Raw genomic sequence first — 6,000 nt, 5'->3', positions numbered from 1 at the left:
TTCATATCACAAATTCCAAATCAAAAGCACATTCTCTTGTTTCATAAATTGGTTGGCTGGATGATGTGTTCAAGTATGTTTTTCAGAAATGTATAGCTGGTGTATTTGTATATGACTTTCTGCATATTTGAGAACATTTTTCTGTTGCCTTCAAGCATGACCAGCAATTAGTTTGGATAAAGAATTACCATCAATAGTCTCAAGTTTTGTACCTATTGACATGACATAGCTAAGAAGGAGACTAAAAGCAGCTTTTCCCCTACACCTCTCCATTATAGATCATTTAAATTGACTTTTATCTGTAATTACATGATTTATTTTAATCTTTAAAGTTCACTACCTTAACCAGGATCTATGTTCCTGTTTGTCTTTTTTTTTTTTTCCCTGTGACGTACTTACACAAAAGAAAGTTAGAATTATCAGAGTTCCAGTCCAATCCTTGGAGAACTTTTTTTTCTTCTTCTGTTTTTTGGCTTTGCAGTGTGCAGGATCTGACCATGGATTGAACCTGTACCCCCTGCAATGGAAGCACAGGAGTCTTAGCCCCCTGGATCACCAGTGAAGTCCCCTTGGAGCACTTAAAAAAAAAATTATTTATTTGGCTGCACCAGGTCTTTAGTTGCAGCATGTAGGATTTAATTCCCTTACCAAGGACTGAACCCAGGCTCCCTGCATTGGGAGCTTGGAGTCTTAGCCACTATACCACCAGGAAAGTCCCCCCTTGGAGCACTTTTTAGCTAGATTGAAGAGGTAGATCCTGGTCCTAAGATTCAACAGTAGGAAAATGGAAAGTTTTCTGCCATTAGTAGGGTCTGCTGACTTCCTGGAGTGCTATGAGAAGTATTGAGAATTATTTTGAGTCCAACTAGTTTTACTGGGAAAGAATACTATGACTGAGTCAGACATGACTGAGTGACTGAACTGAACTGTGATTGATTAGTGATGTCTGCCTCAAGTGAGGGAGAGTATTCAGTTCAGCTTAGCGGCTCAGTCTTGTCTGACTCTTTACGACCCCATGGACTGCAGCACGCCAGGCCTCCCAATCACCAGTTTCTGGAGCTTGCTCAAACTCATGTCCATTGAGCCAGTGATGCCATCCAACCATCTCATCCTCTGTCGTCCCCTTCTCTTCCTGCCTTCAATCTTTCCTACCATCAGGGTCTTTCCAATGAGTCGTTCTTTGCATCAGGTGGCAAAAGTATTGGAGTTTCAGTCCTTCCAATGAATATTCAGGACTGATTTTCTTTAGGATTGACTGGGTTGATCTTGCAATCCAAGGGACTCTCAAGAGCCTTCTCCAACACAGCAGTTCAAAAGGATCAATTCTTCAGCGCTCAGCTTGCTTTCTGGTCCAACTCTCACATCCATACGTGACCACTGGAAAAAGCTTTGACCAGACGGACCTCTGAAAAGAGGGAGAGTATAGCAGTATCTAATATGCCAGGTAACTGACCTCCCTGCTGTCTCTGAGAGCTATTTTAGATTGTCCTCCGAGAAGATTAGGAACATTGTTGGAGACCAGTGAGAGCTCTCTAAATCCAGTGATGCAGCAGAAACCCCAAGAGTGCTGAGTCCAGACTCCAGAGAGCTGGTGCTGCCCTCGTTGTTTTACTTAGCTCAGAAGCTGTAAATAACCTCCTATGGCCTACAGCATGATGTCCAAACCCCTCCTTAGCCTATTATGGCCTTCATGCTCCTTCATGCTGTTTGATATATCCTTTGGTACAGTTACCCGAAACTAATTTTTATTCCCGGTACACTTCTATAATCTTTTTTAGCATTTGTCTACTTTGCCATGGTATATGAAATACACTTAAAGAATTAGAATGTTAAAGTTGAAAGAAATATTGAGTATCCTATCAGTGACTCCCAATCCTGGGGATACATCACAATCACTTGGAAAGTTTTTAAGAATACATATTTTCAAGTCTTATCCCTAGGGTTTTTTACTTCAAAAGGTCTGGGGAACAGGTTTGCATGTGTATTTTTATATTAAAAAATTTTTTTTCTGTATATTATGCTTTAGTCTGTGCTCATATGTATGTTTGTAATAGAGCAATTATGTAATAATTTTTATAATTTGCTGTTTGTAATGTTTTCCTGTGTTGCTGCACTATCCACAATTTTTTGTCAAAGGCTGCATAATAATTTTAGGTTATTTATCTGTTTCTTGACAAGTTGTTTCCTAGATTTTACTAAATGACTCTACTGTGTGACTATCTTCCTGCATATAGCATATGTATTTTTTTTTTAAGGAGCCAAACTGGACATTTTATATAAGAATAACATGAAGCCTAGAGAGGTAAGTGGCTCGCTTCTTGTTTCACAGTTAAGAAAAAGAGTAAACTTGAACCTGATTTTCCAGTTCCCATGCTTTTTACATCTTATCCTTCATAGCCTTTTTCTGTACAGCCAGATTCTATCCATCTGATAAAAATTTGTGTAAATATCACTTGCTTCACGAAGCCATTCCTTGCTCAGCCACTGGAAGAAATGTCCTCTTGAATGTCCTTTATTATCTAGAGTTCTTTTCTCCTTTTTCACCTTTGACCTTATATGATGATAATGCTTTTTGTGTGTTAGCTGCCTTATCACAGGCAATATGCATACTGGTTAGGATTTTGGGCTTTGGAACAAATTGGAGTTCTAGCTACAGCGCTAGAACATAGCTCTGTGAACTTGGGCAAGTTACTCAACCTCTAAGCCTGAGTTTTCTCAGCTTTCAAATGGGATTAAGTGAAATACTAAATGTGAAACACCTTGTACAATATCTGGCACACAGCACACAATTTATTTTAATTTTTTGTTAATATTATTGCTTTTATTAGCAATTCATGGGACTTCCCTGTCAGTCCAGTGGTTAAGATTCCATGTTTCCACTGCAGAGTGTGCAGGTTCAATTCCTGGCTGGGAAACTAAGATCCCAGGTTTGAGATCCATAATATGGGCTCCATAAATATTTAATGAATAAACAATAAAATTAATATTTAAGGTATGTGACTTCCCTGAATACTTAAAGTAAGAGGCCCTGGGTAAGTGTTTAATATGATACTGCCAGTACCCTTCCCAGCAATAATTCAAACTCACTGGCAGCCGTCCTGACTAGCTAGTACCTTGTCCATAGTGCTTCACCACTCAGAACTCGGCACCTTGGGAGTATGTAACAAACTGAGCATTTCTCATCCAGACACAACCTTTGTGAGGCCAACTCATTAAAATTTTTGAAATTGGTGGAAAGAAACTTAAAAGTTGAGCCAACTATATATGGATTTTTGTAATTTAGTGATCAATCTCTCAGTTCTTGACTAAGAAATTTAGATCTGAAGTAGATTTTGTTCTGTGCTGTTTTTTTTTTTAAAAAGAGTACCATTGCGTCTAGGGTACATTGTTTTATTTTTTAAATTACTTTAATTAACTTTTGGCTGTGCTGGGTCTTCGTTGCTTTGCTTGGGCTTTTTTCTTCTTGCAGCGAGTGGAGGCTACTCCTTGTCGCAGTGCTCGAGTTTCTTGTTGCAGTGGTTTCTCTTACTGTGGAGCATAGGCTGTAGGCGCTTAGGCTTCAGTAGTTGCAGCTCTTGGGCTCTAGAGCGTGGTATCAGTAGTTGTAGCACATGGGTTTAGTTGCTCTGGGGCATGTGGAATCTTCCCAGACCAGGGACTGAACCTGTGTCCCCTGCATTGGCAAGCGGATTCTTATACTCATTGCACCACCAGGGAAGTCCTGGGATACGTTATTTTTAAGTTTTACTCTTTTAAGGTAATTGACCGCTAGGAGAAAATGGAATAAACTTGTCTTTAATAATACCCTGAAGGACTTCACTGACTGTCCAGGGGTTAAGACTCTGCATTTCACTTAGGGGGCACAGGTTCGATCCCAGGTCAGGGAACTAAGATCTCACAAGTCATGTGGCACAGCGACACCCCCCACCCCCGCCAAAAAAAAAAAAAAAAACTTTGAATTTATATTAATGTCTTATTTTGAATGCAAATTGCTTCATTCTTGAGGAGTTGGGTTTCTGTGGTTTGCTTTTTGTGAATTAATGTTCACTTATAATTCTAAAAAGTAAAACTAGAACAAAGCACTAACACATTTAAAGTTTAGTTTCATGTGTCTTCATCCATCTTGGTGCTAGGGTCTAATGCTCTGAACATATGGACTTACACATATAGGTCCTTGACCTGGTTTCCCTTATTTCCGCTGCTGGGGCCTCTTAGAGTCAACCACAAACTCATGCTAAACCTCAGGCTTGGGACTGACTTCCTCTCTGCCCTATTCTGTTGAAATCATTCTGACTTTAGTTTTAGTATCTGAGCACATGTCTTATTTCCACCTTCTCTGCCATACTCCAGTTTTCAGAACTGACCCTCTTTCTTGGCCTACATGACATCAAGTTCACCGAGGACTGCTTTGCTCTCACCACTGCAGTGAGCCTGCTGCCCATGATGCTTCCTCATCTGCTGCCAGTCTTTCATGTGATTCTTAATAAGCTGCTAAACTGCCCCAGTTTCCATGTATATCAAAGGACAGAGCAGACCAGAGACACATAGATGAAGCAAATGAAACTGATATTTGTGCGCCCACTGTCCCACATAGGACTTGCCTCCGCAGCTCTGTGCAGGGGGACAGCTTCCATTTCATCTCTGATGAGACATTTTTTTTTTTTTTTTTTCTTTTTTTTTTTTTTTAGAAAAAAAAAAAAAAAAAATATGGAACGCTTCACGAATTTGCGTGTCATCCTTGCGCAGGGGCCATGCTAATCTTTTCTGTATCGTTCCAATTTTAGTATATGTGCTGCCGAAGCGAGCACTGATGAGACATTTATATCAACGATTGGATCACTCATCTTTTCTCACAAGTTCATTAGATGTGACTAAGTATTTGTTTCACTTCTTCCCTTCTGGTTCCAGTAGACCACATTTTTTTTTTTTTTAAGAAATTAAGTCTTTATTGAATTTGTACAATATTGCTTATGTTGTTTATGTCCTGGTTTCTTGGCCATAGGGCATATGGGATCTTAGCTCCCTGACCAGGGATCGAACCTACACCCTCTGCATTAGAAGGTGAGGTGTTAACCACTGGACCAGCAGGGAAGTCCCCCAGTAGACCATTTTAGAATGCTGGCAAACAACTGGTTAAAATGGGAAACAATTTCCAGTTTCCATGATCAGAATTTGGCAGTTTCTCCTCTTTGCATCTGTAACTCCAGCTTTTATTTGCTTCTGTTATAGTAAATTTATAGTAAAGAGAGTAAATGTTTAAAAAATTGCTAAAGCTTGATTTTTTTCTGACTAAAAAATGCATTCTCATTTTAAAAAATGTATGAATAATTAATTACTTCTGACTGAGGTATTGGAAATAGTTCATGCTTCTACACAATTCTGCCTTGAACACTTAATGGTTAAGATAAAAGCAGCTACATTTATGTGACTAAAAATGGAAGAGAAAGCCCTCATAGTGAGTGGGGACTCAGGCTCTGGGTCTAGAACCAGGGTGACCAAGAGCATGACCTCTACTGGTAAAACAGATCTCTTTGAGAGCTCAGTGATCAAGACAGAAGATCTAGGAATATTAATCAAAGCCAGGGCCTGGGATAGGTGTCAGCTTATGAAAGCAGGCTGGTAATACTGTTGACTTCCTGCCTGGGACTGTTACTTTGTTAAAAACAAAACAAAACAAACTAGGCCCCATGAGAGTAAATGAGAAAAACATGGCTTTGGGTATTTTTAAAACCAAAAACAGCTAAGTAATTTCTTGGCTCAGTAACTGGATCTGTGATTTAAGACTATCGAAGTAGGCTCAAAACACTAAGACCTAGTTCTTGATTGGAGACTCTGGAGGAGCCTTCAGGAACAGTTAGAGTGGGTTAAGAAAAGAAAAGGGAGAGATTTTAAAAATAAGCAGACAGGTCAGCTCTCCCTGCCTAACAGGAAGTTGGCCCGCTGTACTGGCTGTGACCCCCTCTCTCCACTCTGATAAACTTTATTCTTGTCTCAAAAAAA

At 39.6% G+C, this 6,000-nt stretch overlaps 1 non-coding gene across 1 annotated transcript; it reads right to left on the bottom strand.

The window, feature by feature from the left end:
• Positions 1 to 4,701: 4,701 nt before the first annotated feature.
• Positions 4,702 to 4,808, bottom strand: LOC138415504 (U6 spliceosomal RNA). Its single transcript, XR_011247262.1, has one exon. It is a non-coding gene; the product is annotated as a U6 spliceosomal RNA (small nuclear RNA).
• Between the last annotated feature and the right edge of the window lie 1,192 nt (positions 4,809 to 6,000).

Source organism: Ovis canadensis, chromosome 11 (assembly GCF_042477335.2).
Source record: "Ovis canadensis isolate MfBH-ARS-UI-01 breed Bighorn chromosome 11, ARS-UI_OviCan_v2, whole genome shotgun sequence".
Taxonomy (NCBI): domain Eukaryota; kingdom Metazoa; phylum Chordata; class Mammalia; order Artiodactyla; family Bovidae; genus Ovis; species Ovis canadensis.
Note: the sequence above shows the minus strand (reverse complement) of the source record. Positions and strands in the feature narration are given on the sequence as shown.